The sequence below is a fragment of the Scyliorhinus torazame genome, chromosome 16 (assembly GCF_047496885.1).
Source record: "Scyliorhinus torazame isolate Kashiwa2021f chromosome 16, sScyTor2.1, whole genome shotgun sequence".
NCBI lineage: Eukaryota > Metazoa > Chordata > Chondrichthyes > Carcharhiniformes > Scyliorhinidae > Scyliorhinus > Scyliorhinus torazame.
Genome location: NC_092722.1, coordinates 10,661,597 through 10,675,887, shown reverse-complemented (window position 1 = coordinate 10,675,887; position 14,291 = coordinate 10,661,597).

Genomic DNA, 14,291 nt, shown 5'->3' with positions numbered 1-14,291 from the left:
TGGAGGTGCCCCTTCTTCGTTTGATACATCAGACTGTGAGACAGTTCAGGAAGACCCGGAACAAAGATGCCACTACGACACTACTTGGGGAAGAGCAAGGGAGGGAATTACGTTACAGCTGTGCAGAGCTCCTTTGAGCTCCGTTTATTGAAGCACATAAGATCCTGAGGGGACCTGACAAGGTGGATGCTCAAAAGATGTCCCCCCTTGTGGGAGAGACTAGAACACAGGGACACAGTTTAAAAATAAGGGGGCTCCCATTTAAGATGCTGGCGAGGAGAATTCTTTTCTCTCTGAGGGCTGTCAGTCTTTGGAACACTCGGCCCCAGAGAGCGGAGGAGGAAGGATCACTGAATATTTTTAAGGCAGAGGTAGATATATTCTTGACTAATAAGGAAGTCAAAGGTCATTGGGGGTAGAGGGGATTGTGGATTTGAGGCCACAATCAGATCAACCATGAGCTTATTGGATGGCAGGGCAGGCTCGAGGGGCCGAGTGGCCTACTCCTGTTCCTAGTTCATATGTTCATATTAGACAAATCCGATGTATTATATCCAGTTCCAGGCACTGTACCTCAAGGGGGTGCCACACAGACTCACTAGAAATATACTGCAGCTGAGAAAGTCAAATTATGAGGAAATACTGCATTGACTGGGTTTGCCTTCTTTGTAATATTGAAAATTAAAGAATGACCAAATGTTGGTGTTTAAGCTGATATATAGGAAGGAACTGTTTCCTCAGGTGGGGGGAATCCAGAATAAGGACAGAACATTACCTTAAAATGAGAGCTTTGCCATCTAAGGGTGACATTAGAAAATACTTCTTCACATGAAGGGTAGTAGGAATTTGGCAATCTCTTCCCTAATTGAATGGGAAGAACAGGCTCGAGGTGAAGGGGCTGAATGGCCTTTTCCTGTGGCTATATTCCAAGGAGCTCAGTCCTCAACCAAAACCATCAAACACAGAAACAATGAAAACACTGAGCAGGTCAGGCAGCACCTGTAGGGAAAACAGACCGAGTTGACATTTTGGAATCCAACATTTTAAGTTCTTCCAGTGTTTTTGTTTCAGATTTGCTTGTTGTTGTTATTCTTGCATGGGCATCACTGGCAAGGCCAGAATCTGTTGTTCATCCCAAGTGTCCCTGAGCTGAGTGGCAGCTAAGAGTGAATGTGGAGTCACATGTGGGACAGGCAAGGTAAAGGGCATGAGTGAACCAGATGGGTTTTTACAACAATGGTTTCATGGTCATCATTACACTTTTACATCCAGAGTTTTATTGAATTCAAATTTCCCCATCTGCCGTGGTGGGATTCGATCCTGGGACACCACAGCATTACCCTGGGTCTCTGGGTTATTAGTCCAGTGATGATACCACTTCGCCACCCCCTCCCCCCAGCATCTACACTTTTATTTGTTACTTTTCGGCCATACTGTACAATCAAAAACAGACAACTCATTTTGTCGCTAGGATTATGTGAAATGGGGTATCGCATTTTTCTACAAAGTGGCAAATAACTCATTGAGCATGAAGTGATTTGAGAGGTCAAGCGGATATGATAAATTACTCAATAAAGCAAGTTCTTTCAGATAGATGTGTCCTTTTGAACTGCAGGAGCAACAATCAATATTAGGCCTACTGATTAAAATTATGGATTGTAAATCAAATGAATCAATATCTGATGTAATGCACTACAAACTTCATAGACATGGCCTTATAAAGCTAATAATGCCAAAATGCAGATTGCGTCTCGATTAAAGGCATGGAAATCAACACGGAGGCAATTTAACCCAATTCTTTCTGTTACCGTGGCATTTTATTTGAGTTAAGGGCGCACGGTGCACAGTGGTTAGCACTGCTGCCACACAGCTCCAGGGTCCCAGGTTCGATTCCCAGCTTGGGTCACTGTCTGTGCGGAGTCTGCACGTTCTCCCCGTGTGTGCGTGGGTTTCCTCCGGGTGCTCTGGTTTCCACCCGCCGTCCAAAGGTGTGCAGGTTAGGTGGATTGGCCATGATTAATTCCCCATTAGCGTTCAAAGGCTCGGTCCAGTTACTGGGTTTATGGCGATAGGGTGGAGGCTTGGGCTTAAGTAGGGTGCTCTTTCCAAGAGCCGGTTCAGACTTGATGGGCGAATTGCCTCCCTTCTGTACTGTAAATTCTGTGTAAATCTTGTCATTTGGGGAATTAGTGTATTTAAAAGAATTGCCGATTGCTTTCCCCATACATTCCCGATTCCTTCACGGTCCACTGGATCAAAATCCTGGAATTACTTTCCAAACAGCAGCGGGTGAAACATGTTTTTACAAAACATGGACTGCAGTGGTTTAAGAAGACAGTTCACCGTCACCTTTTCAAGGACAATTTAATGGGCAATAAATGCTGGCTGAGCCAGTGATGCTTGCATCCCATGAACCAATATAATATATATATATGTATATATATATATAAACCAATGGAATATTGGTGTCAAAGCATTGTATATAGGAAACCACAAAAATATTTTTTGATTTAACTTTATTTTTATTAAATAATACCCATCTGCAGTGGTGCAAATTGCTCCCAGCAAGTGAATAATAGAATAGTTTTGATACAGGTAAATATACCTTCCATAGTCTTGAAAAGAACAATGCACCCTTTTAATCTTTCTCTTCCTCCCAAGATCCAAACACCTTCTCTATCTGAGAGGGAGAGTCAGAAAGCTTTTAGAGTCTGTCAAAAGGCACTTTTCAATTAGCCATGGCAGATAATTCATTTCTACAATCTTTCACCGACAACTATGTGGAAATGTGTAACTTTATTTGATGTTTTCTGTGACACTGTGGCTTGATTTAAGAATTCAGATGAAATGTTGGTTGCATCTCCAGCCAATTGCTCTTTGGGAAACAGGCAAATTGTGTTGTTGTGACACATCTTTTGCATCATTTCAAAACTTGAACTCAAAACAATAATCCCTCCCATCCCCAAAATATGCCCATTGATTGATCCCCTCTTCAAATATTACACTTACACCGGAGTCAGGAAAGAATTAATAAAGCCAGAGTGTGTTTTCCTCAGGTATCTTACTGTGCAGTGGCGCTTTGCTTCATTAAGTGAAAATTAATGTTTGCACAAAGCGGCTGGACAATAACAAGCCACAAGGTGCTCTTCACTGAATTAAGCTGTTAAGAGGTAACTGTGAGCCAAGGCGAAAATAATAACATGCTGCTGAATCATTACCAGAATAAGGCATTGGAACATAACTGTTTTTGAAAAAAATGTACAGGGGTTGATTTTGAGCTCGCGTTAGCCGTCAATGCGAATGGCAACTCTGATGAGATCGCGATTTCTGATTTTCCATGCCCCTCACTGTCGGCGTGATGTGAAATCCACCATGGAAGGCCAGGAATCTCACTTTAATACGTTAGAATATCTGTTAAGAACCTCGCTGATGTTGAAAATGAAATGAAATGAAAATCGCTTATTGTCACAAGTAGGCTTCAAATGAAGTTACTGTGAAAAGCCCCTAGTCGCCACATTCCGGCACCTGTTCGGGGAGGCTGTTACGGGAATCGAACCGTGCTGCTGGCCTGCCTTGGTCTGCTTTCAAAGCCAGCGATTTAGCCCTGTGCTAAACAGCCTCTACCTGCGAGTGTGTCTCAAAACACTGAAAGATAACTTGAAACATTAGTCTTAGTGGTGTATTTTTTTTTTGAATATGTGAAGAACAATGTACAACCCAGTGAGGGAACCAGACCAGTCGCTGTGTCGACAATTAATAAAGAATATTTATTAAAGTAAAAGAAAAACAACACATGACAAAAGACTAATATTTACTCTGACATTTAAGTATATGAATAACTAAACACGCCATGCTATCTGAAATTACCTCTTGTCCCCAAAATATACCCATGTACCCTGACCTTACTAAACCCACCCATTTCCCAAGCAACATCCAATAACTCTGTAGGTCAAATCCAATTAATAGTTACCACACAATACAGCTTCGGTGACCAAGTCTGGAATTGTCTCTTCCTGCTTCAGTGAAGGCACAAATCTGCGTCTTTTAGAGGAGAATATCTGCAATCCGCCATGGCTCCAACTGTGAGATGGAACAGGCCTCCATGGCTCAGAACGCAGATGGAACTGGCCTGTTGGATGGAGAACTAGCTTCCCTCCGAAATGAGGGTGCTAGCAGTTACACCGATCGGTCTCTTTGACATTCCCATTTGTGGATTTTGCTGTCTACTCCGCTCAAATTCCTTGCTTTTCAAAGTTATCATTTGTATAGCTGATCTCTGGGAAATTATGTTTCTGATATGGCCATTTGTGTTCAGAAAGAATTCATGCTGCCTAATATTTAAGTTGGAATTGGAGTTTTTAACTTTTTAATAGTTTGCACTTATTGCTTAACAGACTGCACCAATATATAAAGGGGATACAGGTGGCACTGTTTTGTTGTTGGAGAAGTGATTACTGAACACAATAAATTTGAGATCAAGACTTGCCTCCTAGTTCTTATTACAAAGTTACCATTGAGCTTAACAATTCGCATTACAATTTCTCTAGACTCCTGCTAATCTTGTTACTTTTCTGTTATTTCATTTTCATCTCAAGTTCCCTGTTAATGTTGTTAGCTTTCCGCATTCATGACACATCCCCTCTTTTTAAAAATGAAACATTTTAATTTGAAAGATGCTTTCATTACTCAATCATTTCTTAGCTGTTCTACCTTATCAACCATTACAAAGATTTAAGAGCTTGCAGTAACAATAAAACTATACCCCAGAGAATTTACATCCAATATTCCTAAAAATCTATTTTATACTCGTGATCAGTATAAAGTCTGCAATGACTTTTTCTCTCCCAGCAACATGAATTATTTTTAAATGAAACGTTTGTAGCAACAGGCTCTATTGGAATAACCTGGTGTTACGGTCTTGAAGTTTTTCCAGAAACAGAAGGGGGTAATGATCCATACATATAATTGTTTCTGTGAATTACTGGCAATATAAATATCAAAATACCAAGCTTAAAGCCTCATCTTCAATGGTGGAATACTTCTGTTAGTGACTGTTTAATTTCCTTGAAAAATAGCCCACAGGTTTCTCAATACCAAGTTCATCTTCCTGTAGCAACACGGCCCCCGCACCAATTCCAAACTCCCACAGCCAGTTTAAATTGCTTACCGCAGTTTGGTGATGCTAACACTGTTTTTGTGTTAACACAGATTTTAAATATTTGAATGCTGTTTTGCAGTTCTCCATCCAATTAAAATCATAGAGTTCATCATAGAATTTACAGTGCAGAAGGAGGCCATTCGGCCCATCAAGTCTGCACCGGCCCTTGGAAAGAGCACCCCACCCATGCCCACAACTCCACCCCATCCCTGTAATCCAGTAACCCCACCCAATCTTTTTTTGGACACTAAGGGCAATTTAGCATGGCTATTCCACCTAACCTGCACATCTTTGGACTTGTTTTTCTTTAAAAGCTCTGTGAGTGGTGCAACCACACTGCTAAAGTTCAGCATGAAGTTGCGATAGAATCCATTCCTTCCCACAAACCTTACAATCTATTTCTTGTGGTGTGTTTCGGAAAATCTCAAATGGCCTGGAATGTTGCACCTCGTGGGGCCATTGGACCATGTCCCACGATATGGGACATATCGGATATGAAATTTGGGCTTCAGCGAATTCGCTTTTTGCTAGATTCATGACAGGATTGGCTCCTTTAAAGTGGTCAAATAGTTCTTTTAAGTGGCGCAGATTTTCTTCCCAGCTTTGACAGAACACCACAAAATCATTTTTTAAAAATAAATATTTTATTGAGGTATTTATGGATTTTAGAACAACAGAAGAAACAGTGTACATACAAATATAGACATAGTGCAAAAGCCGTCTTCCTCCATCACAGATCCCACTTTTCTAGCCTCCTACTCTACACTAAACTACCCCCCCCCCCCCCCCCCCCCCCCCATCTGCTGACGGTTAATTTTCCCTGAAGAAGTCGACGAACGGTTGCCACCTCCGGACGAACCCTAACAGTGACCCTCTCGAGGCGAACTTAATCTTCTCCAGACAGAGAAAGCTAGCCAGGTCAGATAGCCAGGTCTCCGACTTCGGGGGCTTTGAGTCCCTCCAAGCTAATAGTATCCGTCTCCGGGCTACCAGGGAAACAAAGGCCAGAACGTCTGCCTCTTTCTTCTCCTGGATTCCTTGATCCTCCGACATCCCGGAAATCGCCACCTCTGGACTCGGCGTCACCCTTGTTTTCAACACTTTGGACATGACATCCGCAAACCCCTGCCAGAATCCCCTAAGCTTCGGACATGCCCAGAACATGTGGACATGGTTCGCTGGTCCTCCCGCACACCTTGCGACCTGTCTTCTATCCCAAAGAACCTGCTCTCCGGGCCCCTGTCATGTGAGTCCGGTGAATGACCTTAAATTGTATCAGGCTGAGCCTGGCACATGTTGTGGATGTGTTGACTCGGCTCAACGCATCCGCCCAGAGACCATCCTCTAACTCTCCACCTAACTCCTCTTCCCTTTTGTGCTTCAGCTCCTCGGTCTGTGTTTCCTCTGACCCCATAAGCTCCTTATAAATGGCCCAAACCCTCCCTTCTCCCACCCACACTCTGGAAACTACCCTGTCCTGTAGCCCCCTTGGTGGTAGGAGCGGGAAGGTTAAGACCTGCCTGCGTAGGAAGTCCCGCGCCTGTAGGTACCTAAAGTCATTCCCTCCCGTTAGTTCAAACTTCACCTCCAGTTCCCTCAAGCTGGGAAAGCTCCCCGCCATAAACATATCGCCCATCCTCTCGATCCCTGCTCTCTGCCACCTCCGGAATTCTCCATCTAACCTCCCCGGGCCAAACCAGTGATTATTGCAAATTGGGGATCAGCCCGATGCTCCCTCTGCTTCCACATGTCTCCTCCATTGCCCCCAGACTCTCAGGGCCATGACCACCACAGGGCTGGTGGAATAGCATGCCGGCGGGAATGGCAGAGGCGCCGTTACCAACGTCCCCAAACTAGTGCCCTTACAAGATGCCGCCTCTACTCGCTCACACTGACCCCCCCACCTTGTTGACCCATTTAAAAAAGGACCGAGGAATAAAGATGGGGAGACACTGAAACACAAACAGAAATCTCGGGAGAACCGTCTGTGGTAGTAGAGGTATTACGGTACCTGGTATGCTGGAGCACCATTGGTGGAAACTGTATGCTTTCTATTGGTTAAGATGTATGGTAGCTCCGCCCTGCTAGGCGGGGTATAAGAGCCCGTGCCGCCCCAGCTGGCTTCATTCTGTACCTGAGCTGCTGGGGGAAACATCTAGCTTATTAAAGCCTTCAGTTGGACTACAACCTCCCTTTAGTGGTCATTGATCGTGCATCAATTTAATAAGCTAGTTTTTTAAAAAAAGGATGGAGCTCCGAATCAAGCCGGAGTGTCTGCAACTCAGCCCCCACACGGCGAACTCAGCGGCAATCTTCAAGCACTGGCTGGCGTGCTTTAAAGGGTATCTCGGGACGGCCGAAAACACACCCAAGGGAGAACAGAGAATGCAAGTCCTGCACTCAAGGGTGAGACCGGAGATTTACACCCTCATCGAGGAAGCGGAAGACTTTGATGCAGCAATAGAGCTGCTAAAAGGACATTATAGTCGCCCGGTAAACCAAGTCTACCCCCGGCACCTGGTAGCAACAAGGCACCAAACCCCTGGGGAATCGCTGGAAGAATTCTACCGTGCACTCCTGGTGTTGGGGAGAAACTGCAGCTGCCTGCAAGTTTCGGCAAGCGAACTCACTGAACTCTTGGTCCGGGACGCTTTCGTGGCAGGTATGCTATCCTCACAAATCCGCCAGCGACTGCTAGAAAAAGACACTCTGGGTCTCAAGGAGGCACGGGCCCTTGCAGGCTCCCTGGATGTGGCCTCCTGAAACACCCGCGCTTACGTTCCCGACCGCGCGGCAGCCCCCTGTGCAGCGTGGAACCCCTCCACAGCCGACCCCGAGACATCACCCATCCCCCCACAAGCCTGTGCTGCAAGGCGGTCTGGCAACCCCGGGGGGCCCCGCTGCTACCTTTGCGGGCAGGCCAAGCACCCCCGCCAGCGCTGCCCGGCCCGCGCATCCACCTGCAAGGGATGCGGTAAAAAGGGCCATTTCGAGGGGGTATGCCAAGCCCGTGTGGTTGCCATAGTCCTCCGGCGGCGAATGCGGACCGCCAACACAAACCTCTCCACGGGCCCCGTGTGGCCAGCGGTCGCCGCCATCTTCCTACTCCAGGGCCACGTGCGGCACCCGGGTGCCGCCATCTTGTCCCGTGGACGCCGCGTTAGAGGGATGGGCTCTATTTTGTGCACCCCCAACCATGTGCGACCAATGGGAGCCGCCATCTTGGATGGACCCCCAGGACCCCAGCTTGGCTGACCACAAACTGCCCGAAGAGAACACTCAACTGCTGCGATTAGCCTTGGTGACTCTGGATCAGTCTCGGCCTTGAACACTCTCAACTGCTCCAACGACTGTATTTATCAACGGGCACGAGATGTCCTGCCTAATCGACTCTGGGAGCACGGAGAGCTTCATACACCCTGACACGGTAAGGCGCTGTTCTCTCCTCGTCCACCCTGTTAATCAAAAAATCTCCCTGGCCTCCGGTTCCCACTCAGTGGAGATAAAGGGGTTTTGTGTAGCAAACCTCACAGTCCAGGGAAGGGAGTTCAAAAATTTCCGTCTCTACGTCCTTCCCCACCTCTACGCGGCTACACTCCTAGTTTTAGACTTCCAGTATAACCTCCAAAATCTAACCTTCAAATTTGGCGGTCCTATTCCCCCCCTCACGGTCTGCGGCCTCGCGACCTTTAAGGTCGACCCGTCTTCACTGTTTGCGAATCTCACCCCGGATTGCAAACCCGTCGCCACCAGGAGCAGACGGTACAGTGCCAGGACCGGATCTTTATTAGGTCAGAGGTCCAAAGGCTACTAAGGGAAGGAGTCATTGAAGCCAGTAACAGCCCCTGGAGAGCTCGAGTAGTGGTGGTAAAGACCGGGGAGAAGCATAGGATGGTCATCGACTACAGTCAGACCATCAACAGGTTTATGCAGCTGGACGCGTACCCTCTCCCCCGCATATCCGACCTGGTAAACAGGATCGCGCATTACAAGGTCTTCTCCACGGTGGATCTTAAGTCCGCCTACCACCAGCTCCCCATCCGCACTAGTGACCGCAAATACACTGCCTTTGAGGCAGATGGGCGGCTCTACCACTTCTTAAGGGTTCCCTTCAGTGTCACCAACAGAGTCTCGGCCTTCCAGTGCGAGATGGACCGAATGGTTGACCGGTACAGTTTACGGGCAACATTCCCGTATCTCGATAATGTCGCCATCTGCGGCCACGACCAGCAGGACCACGACATCAACCTCCGAAAATTCCTCCAGACCGCAGAAATCCTTAACCTTACATAGAACAAGGATAAATGCGTGTTTAGCACCAACCGCCTAGCCATCCTCGGCTACGTAGTGCAAAATTGAGATATAGGCCCTGACCCTGAATGCACGCGCCCCCTTATGGAGTTCCCCCTCCCTCACTGTTCCAAGGCCCTGAAGCGCTGCCTAGGGTTTTTCAGTTACTACCCCCAGTGGGTCCCCAACTATGCGGACAAGGCCCGTCCCCTGATCCAATCCACAGCTTTTCCCCTGTCGATAGAGGCCCGCCAGGCCTTCAGCCGCATCAAAGCAGACATTGCAAAGGCCACGATGCACGCCATCGACGAGTCCCTCCCCTTCCAGCTCGAGAGCGACGCGTCTGACGTAGCTCTGGCGGCCACCCTCAGCCAAGTGGGCAGACCCGTGGCCTTCTTCTCACGTACCCTCCATGCTTCCGAAATCCGCCACTCCTCAGTCGAAAAGGAGGCCCAGGCCATAGTAGAAGCTGTGCGATATTGGAGGCATTACCTGGCCGGCAGGAGATTCACTCTCCTCACTGACCAACGGTCGGTTGCTTTCATGTTCGATAATGCACAGCGGGGCAAGATAAAAAACGATAAGATCTTGCGGTGGAGGATCGAACGCTCCACCTACAACTACGAGATCTTGTATCGTCCCGGGAAGTGAAACGAGCCTCCGGACGCCCTGTCCCGCGGCACATGTGCCACCGCACAAGTGGACCGCCTCCGAGCCCTCCACGAGGACCTCTGCCACCCGGGGGTCACTCGCTTTTTCCATTTTATCAAGACCCGCAACCTGCTCTACTCCATCGAGGAGGTCAGGACAGCCACCAGGGACTGCCAAATCTGCGCGGAGTGCAAACCGCACTTCTACCAGCCAGAGAAAGCGCATCTGATAAAGGCTTCCCGTCCCTTTGAACGCCTCAGCATGGACTTCAAAGGCCCCCCTCCCCTCCACCGACCGCAACACGTACTTCCTGAACACGATTGACGAGTACTCCCGGTGCCCAGTCGCCATCCCCTGCCCCGACATGACCGCAACCACCGTCATCAAGGCCCTCCATAGCATCTTTATGCTGTTCGGGTTCCCCGCTTCCATACACAGTGATAGGGGGTCCTCCTTTATGAGCGACGAACTGCGTCAATTCCTGCTCAGCAAGGGCATCGGCTCGAGCAGGACGACCAGTTACAACCCCCGGGGTAACGGACAGGTAGAGAGGGAGAACAGAACGGTCTGGAAGACCGTCCTACTGGCCCTACGGTCCAGGAACCTCCCAGTATCCCGCTGGCAAGAAGTCCTCCCGGATGCCCCCACTCCATCCGGTCACTACTCTGTACCACCACCAACCAGACACCTCACGAACGTCTCCTTGTCTTCCCCAGGAAGTCCTCCTCTGGGATCTCGCTCCCAAACCTGGCTGGCAGCACCCGGACCCATCCTGCTATGAAAACAAGTGCGGGCGCACAAGTCAGACCCGTTGGTCGAGAGGGTCCATCTTCTCCACGCTAACCCCCAGTACACCTACGTGGCGTACCCCGACGTCCGACAAGACACGGTCTCCCTACGGGACTGGCGCCCGCTGGAACTCCACGCACATTCCAGCCACCAGTCCCACCCTCCCCTCCACCAGGGCACCTTACAGGAGGATCGGTCCTTCCGCCGGCCCCGTCTAGGCCCCCCCCACCCACCGACGCACCCCGCAGGCGCTCCCTTCCCAGGTCAACCGTTGTCCCCACCAGCGCCGTCTAGGGTTGTCGAAGCTGCCACAGAGATCGAGGCCACGCCCCTGGAGTCACAGACGCCCGAACCTCCACCGGAGTCACCACCGAAGCTCCAACGATCACAGAGGACGACCAGGGCCCCCAATTGACTGATTGCTTCATTTTAAATTGTAAACTATAAATTTAAATCATCAACTGTAAATAGTTATTAGAATTGTAAATAGTTACAAAACTCTGTACGGAGGTATTACGGTACCTCCATAACTAATTCTACCACATTGCCATGTTTGTAGTATCAGGCCACCACCCCTGCCGGACTCATTTTTAACAGGGGGTGAATGTTGGAGGAGAGAGTTGAAGTGGACAAGAGATATGCGGCGGCCCCTACAAAGGAACAGGGACAATTTGATGGGCTGACAACGGGGAAGGCAGTGGCCCAGTTCAGAAAGGCAAGGGGGTGCAATACGAGTATGGGGAGAAGGTGAGCCAGCTGAGGATGCAGGCTGCGTGCAGGGAAATTTTAAAAGTAAGAACAGAGGGGGAGAGGCAGCATCAGAACCAGGAGAGATAAATGATGCATTCCGTAAATACTACGAGAAGTTATATATGGTGGTGCCAGGTGGAATGGGAGGGGGCCTGGGAAGATTCCCAGATGGCTTAGAGTTCCCGAGGTGGGAGGAAGAGAGAAAGCAAGCATTGGAAGAACTACTGGACCAGAGGGAGGTGATGGATAGTGTTAGGGGAATGAAGTCCGGGGCCTGAGTTCGACAAGGCGTTTGTCACAGAATTGGTTCCGCACTTGTTTGAGACGTTTCATGAAGCTGTGGAGTAGGGACAGTTACCAGAGACATTGACGCAGGCGCTGATTACATTAATCCTGAAAAATGGGAAGGATCCATTGGAGTGTGCACATGACGTGAGCACGGCTGAGCGGGTTCTTTGGAGGGGTGATTGACGTGTGTGAAGAGTGTGGGCGGGGGCTGGCGAACCACTTGCACATGTTCTGGGGAGAGTGAGAAGCTGGCACGGTACTGGGATGCGATGTTTGGGATATTATCTAAAATGATAGGGATGGAGGTCAGGCCAGACCAATGGTGGCGATCTTTAGAGTATCGGAGGTGCCGGTGTTGATGGAGAAAATAAAGGCCGACGTTGTGGCTTTCGTTTCTCTAATTGCTTGGCGGAGGGTTTTGTTAAATCGGAAGGCAAACATGCCACCGGGAGTGGCAGCCTGGTTGGGGGGGTCTGTGTGACGTTCTGAGCGGGATTCTCCAATAATGGGGCTATGTCCCCACGCCAGCGTGAAAAGCGGCACCAACCACTCCAGCGTCAATGGTCCCCGATAATGGGGAATGCTCCCCTTCCTAGGGGGCTAGGTCAGCACCGGAGTGGTCCCCGCAACTCCAGCCGGCGTGGAACGGCCGGCGCGAGTTCGTGCACGTGCGCTGCTGCCGGCGTATTTCCGCGCATGCCCCCGGGCAATATGGCGACGCCCGACAGTGGCCCGACGTGGAGGAACATAGGCCCCCATGGAACCCGCCCGTTCGCCGATGGGTAGGCTCCGATCGTGGTCGGATCCGCCCGCCCCCTCTCCAGGACGGCCCCCGCAGACACACCTTCCACATCCCGTCGTTCGGGACCTGAGTAACCCACGCCGGCGGGACCCGGCGGAACCCGGCGGCCACTCAGCCTGTTGGGCCCCGGAGAATAGCCGCGGGCGGGGGGAGGGCGCTTTCAACGGTCTCAGACTGGCGCGACGGGAATCCCGTGGCTGCCCGAGAATCGACGGGGGTGAATCGGGAAGCCGGGGCGGCAGGGCGGGATTCTTGCGTCCCCCCTGGTGCGGGGTCGGAGAATCCCGGCCTCTATGTTTTGGAAAAGATCAAATTTGAGTTGGGGGGATAGGAGGAGGTATTCGAGGCACGGTGGGCATTGTTCATGACAATATTTGAAGATTTGTTTGTCGCGGGGCGGGGGGGGGGGGGGGGGGGGGAAGGGATAAAACAGGATAAAATTGTACAAACCGCAGGTTGTTGGTTGTGTTGTTGTTATTTGTTACTGTTCTTATTTATACATGTTTGGAATAAAATACATTTAAAAAAAGAAGTCGCCGCCCCCGGATTCTGCAAGGTCCGCGGGGTAGTTAATCATTCCCTGAGACCCGTGCGGGTTATAACAGAGTCCATATGGTTCTTCTTCAGAACTGGAAAGTATTATGGGTATTGGAAGTACGGGGCAGCCATTCCTGTTGACAGTTAATTGGTTAATTTGTTAAATCGACTCCAGTTTACCTGACTGCTTTTCAGATCAGTATGGTTAAATAGCTACAGGCCAACTTTGGTAATGATCTTAAATCAACAGAAAACGTTTCTTTGTCACAACCTACAATAGGCCTTAAAACCAAAAGATGTAGGAGGAGAAGTAGGCCATTCGGCCCGTCAGATCTGCTCCACCATTCACTGAGATTATGACTGATCTGATGTGATAATCCTCGACTCCAATTTCTCACCTTATCCACATAACCTTTGATTCCCTCACCGATTGGAAATCTTTCTAATTAGCCTTGAACATACTTAACGGCCCAGCCTCCACAGCTCTCTGTGGTAAAGAATTCCACAGATTCACTACCCTCTGAGAGAAGTAATTGCTCCTCATCTCTGTCTTAAATGGGCGACTCCTTCACTCTGAGATTCTGCCCTCAGGTCCCAGACTCTCCCCCAAGGGGAAACAACCCCTTAGTATCTACCTCGTCAACACCCTGAAAATCCTGTACCTCTCATTCTTCTAAACATCAATGAGTACAGACCCAACCTACTCAACCTCTCCATACATGGACTTCCTAACATCCCAGCGTTGTCCTATTCCCACCTTCCCCAGGAATTCTGCAGCTTTTTCCTTTGTTCAGGGTGAGTAAATCATAGAATTTACAGTGCAGAAAGAGGCCATTCGGCCCATCGAGTCTGCACCGGCTCTTGGAAAGAGCACCCTACCCAGGGTCAACACCTCCACCCTATCCCCATTACCCAGTAACCCCACCCAACACTAAGGGAAACCTTGGACACTAAGGGCAATTTTGGACACTAAGGGCAATTTATCATGGCCAATCCACCTAACCTGCACATCTTTGGACTGTGGGA